General features: G+C 39.0%; 1 protein-coding gene across 1 annotated transcript in view; it reads right to left on the bottom strand.

Annotated features, from left to right (window-relative positions):
* Adgrv1 (adhesion G protein-coupled receptor V1) overlaps window positions 1-18,257 on the bottom strand; it is a 546,923-nt gene that overhangs the window by 176,667 nt on the left and 351,999 nt on the right. The window lies entirely within an intron of this gene.

The raw sequence follows: 18,257 nt of genomic DNA, 5'->3' as shown, positions 1-18,257 counted from the left end.
CTTTACTGTGGAGATTTACTTTTCTCATGAATTCCTGTCCCAAACCTACTTAGTTTCGATGGGCCAGCCTACACTAATCATGCCGGTTTCTAAATTCTCCCATTTTAAGAGGGAGGTACTAAACCACCAAGTGTTGTTCTCTCTTGTAGTAGGCTGTCTACAATGAAATGCAGCTACATGCATAACATAATAAAAATGTCCTAAGTGCTTTTAACAGAACAGAGCAAATCTGAGGGGCATGGGGAGAATGGTTAGCTCTGTGAGCAGGACTCAAGGACTTGTCCAGAGACGATCCTAAATCCTGTCTGCTTGCTACTTATCCTCCTTTAAACTCATACCACCCAGTGCAACACTTTACACTGTGTGCACTTACTGTTTCCAAACATGCTTCTTGGTTTTTCCTTATTTTACCTAGAATTTCTTTCTCATCTTTTCCTAGGCAGTTTTTCAGCTTTGTCGTGGACTCATGGCTATTTATGTCAACCAAACAAACATTGTGGATGCCCAACACACACAAAGTGGTCAAGTGCTCAGCCACTTGGCTAGAAACTCCAGTTCTCCATGTTTCTTCAATATACGAGGATCAAATGGCCCACAAATTTTAATTCTTATGTGAAGAAAACAGTAATGTCTCAGAAAATTATCTTGCTAGTAAGAAGAGGGAAATCCTGGTCACAGACACACACACTTAGGAAAAGGCCATGTGATGACATGCGGAGATGGGGACCAGCCAAAACCAAGGAGAGAGGTCTCAGGCGTGATCAAGGCTGCAGACACCAGAAACTCACCAAACACATTTCTCTCTTAGAATGACCAAGATTATTCCCTTACATCCTTGCTGTAGAGGGAATTTTGTTCTTGGAATAGTTATTGAAATTTGTCAAAGATTGCTGTTATTTCCTATTTTAGTTTGCTAATACAGTAAGTTACAATGATGTTTGAACACTAAATCAACCTTCCACTGTTGGATAGCTATCCCTTTGTTGTGATGCATTAGGCTCTTGATTTACTAAGACTGCTCTAGGAGGTTCACACTGGTGTATGAGGGGCACCGGCTGACAGGACAGCCCTTCCCTGGCAGCATAAGGTTCCAACAGGAGTCTAGTTAATAGTTTTTTTTTTTTTTTCTGACCTCTGTCATTATTAGCAGACACTTTATATTTACAGACCACACAAGTCTCATATTTCATTGTTACAACCCTTGTTTGGACACAATTATCTTTAACACATACTTAGATAATAATATTTCCTCTGCATTTACCCTCTGGTTAGTCTTTCTGGTGCTGCTCATGTGCTTATCCAAGTCCACATTCCATCTGGCAGAATGCCTTCTACCTGAAAGATTTCAGTATTTGCCATAGTGTGATACTGCTGGCAATACCTCCCGGTGCTCATATGTTTGAAAACATCTTTATTTAACTTTCGTTTGAAAACAATATCTTTCAGATTATTATGTTGACCATAATAATAGTCATAATAGTGACCACAACAATGGTCAACAACCTTTTTCTCCTTCAGTTCTTAAACATGTAACTACACTATCTCCTTGTCTGCATTTTTCTTAAAGGAAATCAGCTTTAATTCTTACTTTGAGCAATTTTATCACGACAGTCCTCATATAGTTCCTTTATTTTTCAACTTGTGGATTACTGGTTGATTTGTGGGTTTATAATTTCAGCAAGCTGGGAGGTTTTTTCTTCATTCACACTCTCTTTTACAGGAGTCTCTGAGACCTCAATTACACATACATACCAAATCCTTTCATTTTCCCTACAATTCACTGATATCTCTCAATCTCTTCAATTTTTATTCTTTCTGGTTCTGGTTTTAGAAAATTATACTACTGTGCTTTCAAGTTGGCTGATTTTTCTTTCATTATTTCTAATCTATTAATTTTACATGGTATATGTTTAAACTTAAATTTAGGTCACATGTCGTAACTTTCATTTGTGGGATTGATTCATTTTAAATATTGTTAAAACACCGAATTCAGCTGTCATTATGTTAAATTCCAACATATGTCTGCCAATTCCAACATCAGTCAACACTCAGTATCAATTAATTCATTGATGTGTCATGTTATGGGGTATATTTTCCTGCTTCTTGGTAGTCTGATATCCTTTGGTTCTTTTACTTGGATTCCTATAAAACAATTCACTTGGACTCCTCTCAACACCTGCTGTTACTATTTGTTGTGATGGCCCGCTGTGCTTAGCCTGAGGCTAATTATTCCCTATGACTGGGGCAAGACCCTTCTCTGTGCACTTGTGAATCTGCATCTGCTGATGAGCTTCCTGCCTGACCACCTGGGCTTGCCCGACTGTCATCTAATCTCAAGGTTTGAGTCTGCCAGCTTCTACATCATGCTTCCTTCTGCCAAAGCCTGAAAACTCTTTTTTTCTTTATTAAGAAAAAATTTCCATTCATTTTACACACCAATCAAAGATCCCCCTCTTTCCTCCTCCTGCCCCCCAGCCTCCCTCTCCTAACCCACCCCTCACTCCCCCGCCACAAGAAGGCAAGGCCTCCCATGGGGAGGCACATCCAGTAGAGGCAAGTCCAAGCCCCTCCCCCTGCCTCAAGGCTACAAGAGGTGTCCCATCATAGGTAGTGGGCTCCAAAAAGCCCGCTCATGCACCAGGGATAGATTCTAATCTCATCACCAGGGGGAAAACTCTTAAATTGAAGGTGTCCAGGGAAATTAAGCCTACTTTATTTAGCATATATCAGAGATCACTTGCCTTCATTGACAGATGTCAAATGCTCATTATTTTTTTTTATATTTTGGAAAGTAAATCCAGTAGTTGTATTTCACCTAGATTCAAAGCAGAAATCTTATAGTTATTTATTAATTTGGATTTTAAGTATTTTATATTTTAACTAAAATATTGAAAATTTCCATGGTGTTTTGATTTGGAAAAAGAACCAAATAATTATTTACATGCTCATTACTTGTGAATTGTGGCAACTCACATCTCCTAAACTACTTGACTTCTATTAATCACAAAACATTTTATATTTTTTCAATGTTAGCTAATAAACAAATGGTTCTAAATATTAATTTCCATGACAAAACTAAATTTTTAAGTTAGAAAATCACATTTTTGACCTTTAAACTATCCTTTGTTACTTGTTATAAGTCACTTACGTCTACAGCATCCTTTCCATAAGGAAGCTGCAAACAACTTTAATATGATGCTAAAAATGAAGGCTGTTCCCAGCTGCTACTTCAGTTGTCAAACTTGTCCCCACTGATGTTAGGTATGGGTGTAATGGCATTACCCGGACTCTAATGCATCTGGGTTGCCCTTCGTTTAAAATTTTGTCAACATTTTCTCTGTACAGCCACAACTTCATGAAGAAACATTGAAAGCTATATAAAGACCTTTAACAAACTATGAAGTATAAATCATCAACAGAGTTTAGGGTCAATCTTTAACTTCTTATGTAACAGGGTGAGGCTCCCCATCCTCAAATAGTTCTTAGTCTTTCAGGCTTTCCTTTACCTAACAGCTCAGACAGTGGCCAACACATGTTCCTACAAGCAAATTACCTGGGGAAATGTCACACTTAATCCCTTTTCTCTTTCTTTTATTACCTGGTGGGCACATAAAATGTTTATTATTCTTTCCAATGCTGGGCAAGCATCTTCTTCAGCTGTATTTCTGATCTGTCCTAGAGAGAATTTTAGGGGCAGCAATATTCTGTCAACACCAGATCTCAACTTCGCTGTTACTGGCAACATTTTGCTAAATACACAGTGTAGCTGTTTGCACTGATTTCACATGGCTAGTCATTGTTTTCCTACATAAACCAGATAACCTGAAGTATACTTGGCTATCCTACTGTGGTATTCGTGTCAGAGATGCAGAATCTGTTATTTTTACTTTTATGTCTCCCTTCCTCCCCCCTTCACTTCCTTCTTTCCCTCTTTCCTAAAACAAATCTCATCTTACTGTATTTTCAACAGGGATTGCTTTATGATATTCAGAAGAACCAAGGAGCTTTAAAGACCCACGAAGTTTAAAAGGAGCAGGGCTCTGAGTGTGGTAGGCGTGTCAGGGAGCTGTTGTACGCGATGCTGTAGTGTTTGGTAACTTTTAAACAACAGAACTCCATTGAACAGCTTTTGATGGTAGTTCTTTGCTCATAGTTGCCGTGGTGAAGACAGCACAAGAACCATTCAACACAGCAGCAGTTTTCAAATGCACACTCTGCTCACTCCTGTCCCTGAAGTCAGTCTCTGCACATATGAATAAAGAGAGGGCAATGGCCTCCTCCTAGTGCCCACTGTGAGGACACTAGACTTGTTTCTCGTCTTCTTACCACACATGACAATGGAAATGCACAGATGCACACAATAAACAAATCCGTAGTTGTAACTGAGTGCCAGAGGCACGGAGATATTGGGGTGTTCCCTTAGGTAGTACAGGGTCAGATAAACAAGTTTGTTTTAGTATATGGCTTAAGGTAAGTCGGCCGATCAAACGTTGCCATCCCTCGTTATAACAACCATGTGCCCATAGATTCACAGCTCCTCTTTTGTAGGGTGCTCGTAACAGCGTCCACTCACAAATTCAGACACATTTAAAGGTGATTTTACAAAGCACAACCACTAACTTTACAAAAAAAAAAAAAAAAAAAAACCACAAAGGTCTCTTCAAATATGTTTCTGGAGGTATTTTTCTGAGGTTTTATTTCTTCTTTTATCTTTAAGAAATAATTTCCTCTCTGGAAAAATAGAAGGATCTTTATGAGTCATTATTAACTTCAAAAAGACTTAAGACTAGGTTTCTCTATCTGGGATACACGCAATGACGTGCTAACTTATTTTTATCCACAGAAGTAATAATGCTGTAGTGGGTAGTCTCATGTGCTATATGCCCTACAGCCATTACTTCCTCTTATCCTTTAATAACCTACGTAATTTAGAGGCCCTTGCTTTCACTTTAGGTAAAGGAAACCAAGACTTAGTAAAGTAAATAAACTGTCCAAGGTCACTGACCTAAGATATGATGAACCCAGAACTTGAGTCAAGTGTGTTGACTCCAAAGCCTGTGCTCCCAGTCACTTCTAGTACTTAAATGATGCTAGCCTGTACCCCAAACGTCACTAAGACCACATACTTCCTGTTTGTACAAGAGGCTCTCACGAAATAAATTAAATCCCTTTATTTGAAGAACGAACACATAGAGAGGCTGGGTGAAATAATGAACAAGATGATTTTAATATCACAAAGATTCAACTGAAGTTTAAATGCAGTCTTGAATTTTCAAAGTTCTATTTCTTTCTTATTTAATGACTGGCTTTAGAAGTTCAGTAGAAAACAATTTTCTATATCTGTAGACCACACAATGAAACTCCTCATATAGATATAGGACACCGAGGCTTGTGCTTCAGTATTGTGGTGGTTTTAATGACAATGGTCCCCATAGTCTCATATGTCTGAATACTTGCTCTTCAGTCAGTGGAACTGTTTGGGAAGGATTAGGAGGTGTGGCATTTTTGGAGGAGGTGTGCCACTGGGAGTGGAATTTGATGCTTCAAAAGCCCAGGCCATTCCCTGTTAGCTTTTTATTTTTCTGCCTCATGTTTGGACCACAATATGAGCTGTCAGCTGCTATTCCAATGCCAGGCTTGCCAGCCTGCTGCCATGTTCCTTGTCAGAATGGTCATAGACTCTAGCCCTCTGGAACCCTGGGCCTCTGAATTAAATGCTTTCTTCTTTAAGTTGCCTTAATCGTGGTGTTTTGTCACTGCAACAGGAAAATAACTAAGAAACATACTTTCCATATGAGACTGAGGCATTATTCGGAAAACTCACATTATATATGATTTTGCTGTTGTTGAATCACTAATGAAATAAAACTGTATTCATTTTCCATTTAATTTTTTGATACTAATATATGTATGTATGTATAAACCTCCAAATCTCTTAGATAAATAACTCAATCAAGAATGTAGAAGTCATTTAAAAATTATATGAAAATTTACTTGAAATATATAATGAGGAATTATCATTTTGAAGATTTACTGATCGAAAATGAAAATATTTTGCTCAACTTTTCATAGAATTCTTGAACTTAAAAAAATAAACTGAAAGGAAATAGAACTGTGTAGAATTTCAGGAAAGCTAAGGAATCCTAATAAAATTTGATATAACTCTAATTATAGTGTCCATTAACTCAAAGGCCAGAACAAACCTTGATGCACAGACACCAAAGTTTATGCTTCCTCTGCCTAGCAATGTGAAGGTCAGTACATCACCTCTAAAAATACTGGTATTATATGTTTAAATAAACAAGATGTATTTTTCCTGCACCTTAATTTCAAGGGTATGATTGTTTGAACTTTTGGATTTTCACTCCCTTCTCATTCTACTCATGTTTGAAAATATAACCCAGAATTCCCAACTGGCATATCCAATAGAGTTGACCAAGATGGTCACAAACACCAAATATTAATTTTGTTGCTTGACTGTTTGTGTGAGATGAAATTTCAAGCACAAATGTAGTATAGTACTCTATAAAGGGGGTCAAAATAAGATAAATTAGCTGAATATATATATGTATATATTATAAATTATATATATAAAATTTAAATACAAGAGCAACTTTTCTTTAGAATCTCTTTTTTCATTCCTTTCCTGTTATACACATACACAATTATTTATTTATTGGTATGTGCATGTGTGCATGCATGTACCATTGAGTGCCTGTGGAGCTCAGAGATGTGTTATAACACACATGCACACATACACAAACACAAATAAATCCATGTAACAATAAGTAAGTATATTTAAATATTTTAGAAGAAGCAAGAAAGTGTGACACTTTGACCCACTGTCTGCCACTGGAAGCACGCTACGTCATTAAACTAGGTGTCATTGTTATATGAAATGGTGAGGCGAGGGAACAACTAGCAACAGAAAACTACCCTTATTTCCAACTAGGAAATTATTTGGGGATTCATAAAAATCACATTTTATAGGATTATATGCTATCAAATTAAGTCGCAGCCTCCTGTGAATTTCTGACCTTTTGATAGGTCTGAATTGCCTTTTAACTTTGGCTCATTTCTTGGGTAAGAACTGTCAGGACACTTATAAGTATCTAAGTTATTAAAAGTTTGCTAACAATGTGCTGTAGTCTGTTAGAAAATTCAGTTTTTTTCTAAAATTACAAAAAATGGGAATGTGAACTCCAAACTGTCACAAACTGTGAACTATTGTATGCACATTTAGCAGTGTTTTGCACACTTGACAATGCACGGGGAAGGAAGGAAGCAACCATTCCTTACAGGTCCGTACAGTGTGGCAGTAGACGTTCCGTGCATTCGGCACAGAGCCTGTTTCACTTAGTCTCATAATCTTTCTGCTTTGCCCTTGCTAAAGCGACAAGCTCACAGGTAACAGACGACAAAGCCTGGGCTTCCCTGACTCCGACTCAGCCCCTTTTCCTGATCCTGTACTATTTTTGTTTCTTTGTTGACCTGTTGGGTTTATTTCGATTTTTTTTTTTTTTTTTTTGAGACATGGTCTTAGTGTATAGCCCATACTCTCCTGGGTTTCATCCCAATCCTCCTGCCTCCTGCCTCAACCTTTTAGTGCTGGTCTTACAGGCATACACCATGACACTTGCCATTCTCTGCTACCTTTATGCTTTTGCATCAATAACGCTGACATTCAGCAACATCTGCCATTAGTTCCTTGAATGTGGAAATAGAGTTTGAGATTTGCGCTTACATTTCAAGATAATTGCTGTTATATTTCTCTCTCCCTGTACTTGAAAATCCTTCCTAGTGATGACTATTGGCATTTTTGTTTTGCCTTGTTTTTTTGTTTGTTTGGTTTTTTTTGTTCTTGTTTTTGTTTCTTTTGTTGTTGTTTTTTGAGACAGGGTTTTCTGCATAGCTTGGTCCTGGAACTTGCTTTGTACACCAGGCTGGCCTCAGATTCACAGAGATCCTCCTGCCTCTGCTTTCCAAGTACTGGGATTAAAGGCATGTGCCACCAGGCCTACGGTTCATTGGATTTCTAATCAACAAATATATGTCATAAATTTTTTTTAATTTATTTTATATGAATAATAAAACTTATATTATTAAATAACAGAAAGGTGAGATGATTATCAATAGACAATATAGTGGCTTTCTTTAAGAAGTTAATGAAATATTTCTGCTATAGAAAATTCAGAAGCATGAAATGACACAAAGGAGGACTATATAAAAAAGTGAAAAACCACATGATGGGGCTAGAAAGAAAGCTCAGCAGTTAAAGTCAGTAACTTCCCTTTCAGAGGATCTGGGTTCAATTCCCAGCACCCACATGGCAGTTCACAACCACCTGTTACTCCAGTTCCAGGGGTTCTAACATTGTCTTCCGGCTTCCATGGGCAATGCACAGATATGCACACAAGCACAACACCCATACACACAAAATAAAAATGAATACATCTCAAAAAATTTAAAAACAGATGCAAATAAATATAAGCAAGTCAAAATCTCCATGCAGTCCGCTCCTGAGTGTAAATAGGAGGCCTCCGACAGACCTGCACCCGTCTACCTCCCACCAACATTATACAGAGCTCATCCAAGTCCAGATACAGATCTAAGTCTAATTCCCCTCAGTCAGAATCACTATTTCCCAAAGTGAAGACTTTTCAGAGTCCCAGGGTTGGTCATATTACAAACCCTGCATATCTACAGACTGTCCTTCTGCATAGTTTCCTTTACTGATGTCTTCCTAAAAGCACATTGTCTAAGATCGCATGAAAATTTAACAAGTAATTACTGGATAATCATTCACTACACATTATATACACACACATACAGAATACCAAATCATCAAAAAATTCACAAATCTAGGATTTAAAATTTAAGTTTAATTTTAAAAAATTTATACTCTTAGTTCTTTTTCTTTAATTAGCCTCATTACATGTATACATACCTACAAATATATAAATACAGCTAACTGAGTCCTTTTAGTGTTGTTCAAATGTATAGGCTTTTAGGGCTGAGCACTTGGCATTGGATAACCAGTTAGGGTGTACATCCCGGGGGAAGGTTGACCCTCCCTCTCAGTAGTCATTAATTGTCTGTAGTTCTTCATGTAGGGGTGGGGTGTTATGTGATTTCCCCCATCTACACTGGCATGTCAACTGGTGCTTCCATTGTGTAGGTCTTTTTAGGTTACCCATTGCGGAGATTTGCTGGGTGCAGCTTTCCTGCCCTGTGTAGAAGACACATCCTCAATGCCAGCACTCTGGTCCTCTGGCTTTACGGTCTTCCGGCCCCTCTTCTGTGCTCTTCCCTGAGTCTTAGCTGGAACTGCCAACCTGTTCATTGTATTACTGGCACCACTAAAAGTTGTTGCTTAAAGCACAATAACCATAGAACAACTGCTTAAGAGTTCTGTTTTCTAAGAAAATGTGAATTGGATGAACTTACTGTAAATGCTAATAGTTATGAGTAATAGGGTAAGGGTGACGTAATAGTCTGTAGGCCGTTTGTGACAAGTAATGAACTTAAAATTTAAGATTATACTTTCCTTTTACTTTACAGCTGAATAAAATTCCACAGAGTATATGTTTCACATTTTATCTATCCAGTTATCTAAGCTGGTTTCATTAGCTCCTGTGAATAGTGTAGCAATAAGTGTGGATATGGAAAGAGATCAGCAGAAGGGCATGGAGGTGGGGGGTGGGGACCAAGAACAACAAAGTATAATGGACACATGATGATGAAACTCTTTACTGTATATGCTAGCCTAAAAAAAAAAGATTTTTAAGATGATGCTAGTTTGGATCTTAAATATCTACCAAAGCTAATGTATTAAACATTTATTTGCCAAAGTAGTGCTCTTGGGAGCTGGTGGCACCTTGAAGATGTAAGACCTCCAAAGAGATGGAGACATTACCCCTTCCTCCTCCTCCTCTTCCCTTCTGAGCCACGAGGTGAACATTCTGTCCCAGCCACATTCACCTGCCATGATGTGCTGCCACAAGCTCAAAACAATGCCACCAAGAGAGCAGCAGCTGACGCAGGCAACCTGAGCCCAGACAATACCTATCTTTGTACGTTACCTAGCTCGGGTGTTCGTCACAGCAACAGAACGTTCTCCACAAGGAAGGCAAAGCTTCCAATATTTAAGGGCCCACAATAATTACAAATCTTCATTCTTTTCTCAATAAAATGAGGCACAGGAGTCTTCAAACTTGGTCTCCCTTTTAAAACTATCTGTAATACTTGTCCCAACACAAAACTGAATAGGCTATAATTCTCATACCTCCTATACCATGTTAGCAAACTGGCTCTTTCCCCAGGCACAGATAACTATTAAGGAGTTTGTAGAGGACACGTTTCCTACTCGGGAGGAGTGGGCTCATGCAGCCATGAGCATGCCACACCGAAGCATATGCTCACCTCCCCTCTTCCCACTGCTTCTGTTTTAATCATAAATGTTATGATTATTGCTTGTTATGAAAATGTAAGACAAATATAAAAGAGGAATGAGGCTTCTCACTTTAGATGTCAGTAAAATACTCAGCATTTCTCAATGAATTGCATTATCCATGGGGAAAAGATACATAAATAAGAGGATATTGCTTATGAATTAATGATTATGAGAACTTCTAATGGATACATCCTGAATCACTGATACTCTCTACAAAGCTCTGGATAGATTTTTCTCTCTCTCCATCTAATATTCTCCCACTGCCCTATCGTTTTATTTAAAAATGAACTTACTGAAGGAGGTGCCTCCTTTTTCCTTCATCTTGTGCAATTACTTCTCAAATTCTGTCTGATGTACTTTGAAACATCTCTTGACTAAGCCAGTCTCTCCAAACCTCCTACTCCTATACCTGCTTGGACTCCCTTCTGTCTGCAATGAATAAATGTCATAACTATTTTAGTTTTAAGTCATTTGCATATGTTCATGTTCATATGTATAGCATCTGAGTGTGAAAGTGTTCATCTTTGTGCACATGTGTGTGGGAGCCTCTGTGTGCACCTGTGAACGACAGAGGTTGATGATGAATTCCGCTTCAGTAGCTGTCCATCCTATCCTTTGAGACAGGATCTCTTCACCGAACCATAGCTCAACTACTTCCACAACATAATAGAGATTTCAGGCTTTAGCAACAGAGTCCCAGATTTAAATCGTAACAGCAGCAGTAGTTAAAATAATAGTATTATAGAAACTAATTAAGTTTTTGAACTTTAGTATCTATATAATTAAATTGAAACTAATAATAGCTACCCTATAGGATAACTGTGAAAAGTAAGTTCTAACATGTCTAGTACATGCCAAACTTTTCTATTAAAGGAAGTGTGTCACAGCCTTCCTAATGCTTCGACCCTTTGATACAGTTCCTCATGTTGTGGTGACCCCCAAACCATAAAATTATTTTATTGTTACTTCATAACTGTAATTTTGCTACTTTTATGAATTGTAATGTAAATATCTGATATGCAGGATATCTGATATGTGACCCCTGTGAGAGGGCTGTTTGATCCCCTAAGGGTTGTAACATACAGGTTGAGAACTGCTGATTTAAGGAGATATTTGGGGAGAACATGACTATTTATTACATTTGGAGGAAGTCTTGAGTTGTATCCTTGGCAAAAATATATTATCTGGGTGTGTCACAGCAAATCTTAAAAATTTATATAAATTTCATGTTACTCAATTGCACCATGTATATTTAAATCAACCTAGATATTAATTTTGTTATGCCATAAAGTAACATCAGTGCTTGGTGATGCAGGGAGATAGGGCACGTGTGTGCTCTTTTACCCTGTAACATCACCTCTCTGGTCTATATGTATAGCTTTGTTGACAAGAAAACGAACTTGCAGGCAGAGCGTCTTGCTCATCACCTCCTTATCCTGCTTTGGACCTGCCTTCTCTCTGTACTTCTTCTCTGATGTCCTGCTGCCCTAAGTCTCCTTCCAAGTGTCTCTCAGAACTCCATTTCCATCTCCCAATAAAAAATGATGCCTCATAAATCTGTATTTTAGCTTCATTCTCTCTCTTGAAATCCACACTGACATTTTAAATAATCTACACAGCAAATAAAAACCACAGATAATCAAGAATGACTATAGCCAGACCTCAATTCATTATTTTTCCTCCCACAAAAGCTCTACCTCTACTTTTCCTCTGCTGGAGAAATGCTTATCTTGTAATGAAACCTTCTGGTTGTGGTCTTGCAGTGCCCCATATGATCTTTGCCATATCTGCTATCTACACTGTTCTGCCTGCTCCTTGGGCTGTTTCAGAACTTCAGCCTCTGTGCAAATCCATCAGTAAATCAGGAAGTTTGCTGTGTGTCTTTTGTACACAGTCCCCTTTTCCAGAACATCCTTCTTCTGAATGGTTCCTGCCCATCTTATATACGTCAGTTCAAATGTCATTTCCTTGGAGACAGACCCCTGACCACATTGTTTTTATGTCTTACCAGCTTACATGTTTCTCTCATGGCTTTCAACACAATTTCTAAGTATCATCATAAGTAACCTTAGCATTTAGCACACTGTCTGACTCAGAGTAGATGCTACCAAAATATGATAAAGAAATGAAGGATCATCTACCACACACCACTGTCTCTTCTCATTAGCCCCCTCCCTAGTTGGGTTAATTTTGTGGGTTTTTTGTTTTTGTTTGTTTGTTTTATGGGGGGTTTTTTGGCTATAAATTCAGAGTGCACTCCATTACAGAACACTATGGATTGGATAAAGTTCTTTCAGTGAAAATTTTTACTCATCCTCAGAGTTGATCAGATACATGGATCCAACATCCATAGTGATGCTGGGTCCTGTTAGTTTAGAAGACTGCCTTGAATCACAGCCATGTTGAATGAGAAGACAAAGGGTACGCAAGGCGGACAGTAGGCTGCAGCTGTTTCTGCCTCGTGGCTAGGGCTCAGCTTCCTCTCTTCCTATTGGAATGATTGGACTATAAGGCTAAATGAGAAAAAAGGAAAGAAAGGAAGGAAGGAAGGAAGGAAGGAAGGAAGGAAGGAAGGAAGGAGAAGGAAGGAAGGAGAAGGAAGGAAGGAAGGAGGGATCTGCCTTTGTAGTAAGATGTTCGGTTTTATAATTAGAATGTATCCAGGCATCTGAAGACTTTTCATGCCCAGCAGTAGGATTACTAGTGCATTCTGCCACACCCAGCATTATTATTTTTATTATTATTGACTTTTCGAGACAAGGTTTCTCTGTGAAACAGTCCTGGCTGTCCCGGAACTCACTCTATAGATCAGGCTGGCCTCGAACACACAGAGGTCCACCTGCCTCTGCCTCCCAAGTGCTGGGATTAAAGACGTGGGCCACATGCAGCATTTTTAATATAGGTTCTGGGGATGTGAATCAGAAATCAACCTTGGCTCCTTATGCTTATAAGACAGCACTTTACTCAACGGAGATATTTCAACAGCCAAGGACATCTGGACTTCACACATCATTACTGTGTAGATGATATTAACAACAACATAAAGGGATTAAGAAACTCTTCGTTTTGTTTTCATTTTTGTAGACAGGGTCCCATGCAGCCCAGGCTATCCCCAAACTTACTGTGTACTTCCCTTGAACATCTGGTCCTCTGCCTCCCCATCCTGAGTGCTGGAATCCCCGACATGTGCCACCACGTTAGCACTTACACTGTGTGTGGATGGCATCGCTCTGTGTATGGCAGGCAGTCTGCCAGCTGAGCCATACCCCCAGCTAGATCCACATTACCAAGCTTTTATACTCACCAAAATTATTAATATACTCAGCTATTCCCCATTTTGATCCTATAGCCATTTTTCTTTCTAATTATAAGTATCTAGGAATTTTGGAGTTTCTTTCCTCAACTTAATGCAAATAGAATCATGTTTTCATCTGAAGTGTTCATTTTCTTAGGGGCAGAACTGTGTGGTTTCTTTCTGTTTTCCTGGCAGTGTTTAATGTCTCCAAAGAGGATGCCTCAGCAGCATTATATTGTTGAAAAGTGTCAAAACCCATAACAAATTGCTAGCAGTTTGTTACCTGAGTAATTCAGATGGAAAAGTTAGCTTCCATAAGAAATAATTGTTCTGCCCTTAAATTCAAAAGATATGACTTATACCCCTGTGGGAAAATGCTGTTTGTTTGAAGTGAAAAGGCCTTTTATGACATTAGTCATTAAACATAAAAGTGAAAACTATACTTAGATTTCTATTTACAAATGTTTAGTCACACAGCATAACCCAGAATGAGTACTGACTGCATGTAAAATAACCAGAATATCTGAATTTGGTGATTTCTTTCCTAACTCTCTTATTAACACCAGGAAACATAATTGGTATTTGAAAGTCATATATATTTCTCTCCCTTTTTCTTCTTCAGGTAGAGTCTAAATAAACATGAGGTACAGACTTCCGGGTAAGGTTAGTGGGCTAAAAGCTGCCTCTATGTGACTCAGAAGGATCACATCAAGAAAAGCCAGACTCTATTCCAGGAAGAGAAAGGGAGGGGGTCTTCATCAGCTCACTGACGGAGACAGGGGAGCTGAAAGTGCAAAGTGAAAGAGCTGTGAAAACCACATCAGAAGCAAAGAGAAGCCTCACAGTGATTTACAGGCCTGGTGGATGCAAGAGCCTATTCCACAGCTGCAGAGGGCCTTTGCAGCTAGTAATGTATGGCAGGATCAGAGCGCCCCCTCCAAGAGACCCTGCGAGTCCCCTCTGGAAAGTTGTGAAAGCGAAGCCTAAGTTGCAAAGGAGACCCTGGATGCTGAAGGTGTCAAGACTGCAGGAAATCTGTCAAATAAAGCTGCATGAACTAAGTGGGGTCAGTCTAAGAGAGCGGCGATGTGTGCAGGGGGTGACAGACATGGAGGAGTGGACTATCTTCTTGCAGCCCGTATGAATTTATAGTAAATGCCCGACATGGAACTGCTTGATTTGGCATTTTCTCTACCTGTTTTAAGTCTTGCGTTGGTCCAATCGCTCCTTGCTGTGCTCTGATTCCCCTACCCTTTGGGATGAAGATGTCTACTCTGTGTTATTATATATTTGGAGTGTGTGCGACTTGTTTTTGATTATATAAAAGCTCACAGTGAAGAGATTGCTTGAGTGTCAGAAGGCTGTGTACATACATGTCTGAACACTGATGGAACTGCTAAAGACTATGGAGGCTTTGAAGGTTAGATAAACGCATTTGCATTATGAGGAGGCCATGAGCCTATGGGAACAGAAGTCAGAAGGTTATGGCTTAATATTGACATGCTTGCAGGTCAAACTGGAAAGGGGTATAATTGTGATGGTTAATATTGGTTGTTAGCTGGAAACGATAAATGATCACTTAAACAAACTTTGGGGCATGTCTTAATTTGTAGAAAAAATACTTTTTGACTAGTGCTGTAGTTACTATTTTATTGCTGTGAAGAGAAACCATGACCAAGGCAACTATTATAAAGTGTTTAATTGGGGGCTTGCTTACAGTTTTAAAGAGTTAATCCATCATCACCTGAGTGGGAAGCAGACAGGCATGTGCTGGATCAGTAGTACTTTACATCTTGGTCCTCTAGCAGCAGCCAGAGAAAGAGACACTGGTCCTGGCTGGATTTTTAAAGCCTCAAACCTCACTCCTACAGTCATACTCCCTCCAACAAAGGCCACATCTCCTAATTTTTCCCAAACAGTTCCACTAACTGGAAACCAAACATTGAAACATATGAACCTATGGGGGCCATTCTCATTCAGACCACCACAATTAACTTCTAGCTGTCAAAACTCACACATACACTATGTAGAAATAAGTAGAATAGACTTGAAGCTTCCCCCGACCCAGGAGTTCCACGTTAGGAAGGTAAATCAACAATTCAATATTCAACTACAAAAGGGTAATCCAGTGAAGGGGAGGATTACATCACCTCCACTAGAGGACACGTGCTGGGCTGGAGATGTCATGCTAAATTTCATGGATACTGAAAACCTCAGAAGGCGACTTTATTTAGAAAGAATCTTTTCAGGTGTCATTAGTTAAGATGAGGCCATCTTAGACACGGGCGGCTGTAAACTCAGTAACTTCCAGCCATGTGAAAATGTGCAGAGGCAGGAGGGCTGTAGCTGTAACTCAAGTAAGACTGAGGATTTCTGGTCTCCTCCAAAAGCAGGAATTTGATGATGAAGGAAGGAACCTTGTTCAGAAGTCTTCAGACTAGACTGACTCTGACAGCACCTCGATCCGACACCCAGCTGCCTGGAGCACAGCACCCTGTCTCAGCAGCATCGAGTGCTCCAGAGCCGGAAGAAACCTGAAGTCATGGGAGAGCCTTAGGAACCTTAGGTCATGGAAGGTTTTTTGAAGAAGTGGCATTCTAGCTGACCTTTTAAGAAAACAAAAGTAACAGTAAATGTGCCAAAGTCTCCTGATGAAGTGTTTGTCAGTTCTAGAAGGCATCCTAGGTTCTAAGGCAGGAAGTAGCAAATTTGGACTTCCTCTTAAATCTTTGGATTGCAAGACTAGATGCTAGAACTTTTCTATTATTTCCCAGTTATGAGAATATCCTTAGAAACCAAACACACACACACACACACACACACACACACACACACACACACACACACACACACACACTGTTCAATTTGCTAGACAATTAAACGTCCAGTGTGTATAGGGCAAGTGGTTCAGATAAAAATAGTGCAGGCTACAATTAGAGTGACAGCCGGTCTCTTTAGCTAAAGTAGCCTACAGAAAGATGGCAAAGGACCAATTTAATCAGCCACCAGATCTTATTGCATATTTGCAAATCTCTTCAGCTCCCAGTTGAAGAAAGGGATGAAGAGGCTTTCTGAAATATGCAGGTCTGGTCTTTCCTGTTCAAAATTACCACAATCATAGACTATTTCTTGTATCTCTATCCTGAATAAAATGCTGAATGCTTCCCTTTCCTACCCTAATTTGGTTGCAATGCCACGAGAGGAAATCATCCTCTAGAGAGGTTTTGTTCGACCATTTCAATATTCTAGGTACTTCACACAACAGTTCAGATACTCAGTATCTCTAGAAAAATCACAAGTCCATGCCATAGAGGATGATTAGTGGAGGCTGAACAATGGTTTCCTCTTGGAAAGGGCACGTATTCACTAGCTTCAGCCACTTGTACTCTGCCAGGTGCCTATCTTAAACAGCTTGTTTTGACTCTTGTAGACATTTGGGTATTCGAACATTCATCAACAAGGATCAACCTTGCAGTCTTCACCTTTACCTCAATCTCTGTAATTGTGTCAGACTCAGAACCCACTACTAGCCTTAAGGCAATCTTCTATTCATATACCAACTGGTTCCCTCTCATTTCATTTTCAATCCAATTCTACCCCTCTTCCAGAGAATAACTCAAGTTATAATCTTTTACTTAGATACACTTGTACTATTTTTCCAGAACTAATCTTTTTTATTGGGTTTGCTACTCAGAGTTTTCTTTCAATACTGCATGACATTGTCAGTTACTTGCTAAGTATATATGTTTGACCAAACATTAAGATTCTCATAAATGTTTTTGCTATCATCTTAGCACTTAGGAACTACAATATACATGTTTAGCTCTCATAATCTATTTGGACAATGATGATGTCAATCATTCATCAGTAGAGAAACGTTGGCAGGTCAGTGATTCTATTCACTTAAAAATTAGATTAGTTCTTTTGTTTTAACCTCTTATTCCCAGCAATCCATGACTCATTGGCTGCCAATCAAAGAATTAAGAAAATAGAGCATAGAGTTCTTGTGAATTTCTTTAATATAAGGCATCATGAGAAGAGGTGCACAAGACAATGGTAACAACTATTAAGGTCTCCAGGCTTTCCATGAACATAATTACCATGGAAAATTGAAGATACATCATTACATTCTTTTTAAAAAATACTACAGTTAATCCTGTATGGCTTCTATGACATAGAATGTGAAAAATAACAATTTACATAATTCATCTCACATGCACCAATGAGGGTCTTCCCTAACGTTGCTGAATCTTTCAGTTCCTATGGATGTCTGTATGGCCAAGTGCTTAGGTCACACATTCTCTTACTTGTTTCCAGTTTCTGTATTTTCAGCAAGGGGTCTGGGTTGGCAACGGCTCCTAGAGCAGTAACCATCTAGATAGAAAGTTTTAAATGGTATTAGATTTCTACCTAGTAGTAGTAAAATCAAAATTAATGAGACAGAACTGATTTGAGAATGATGAATTTGGAACATTCTAGAAGCAGTATTACTGCCCTCATGCTCACCCA

This window comes from Peromyscus californicus, unplaced genomic scaffold (assembly GCF_007827085.1).
Source record: "Peromyscus californicus insignis strain IS unplaced genomic scaffold, ASM782708v3 Scaffold_18__1_contigs__length_77618521, whole genome shotgun sequence".
Lineage (NCBI taxonomy): Eukaryota > Metazoa > Chordata > Mammalia > Rodentia > Cricetidae > Peromyscus > Peromyscus californicus.
This window is presented reverse-complemented; position numbering and strand designations above follow the sequence as displayed.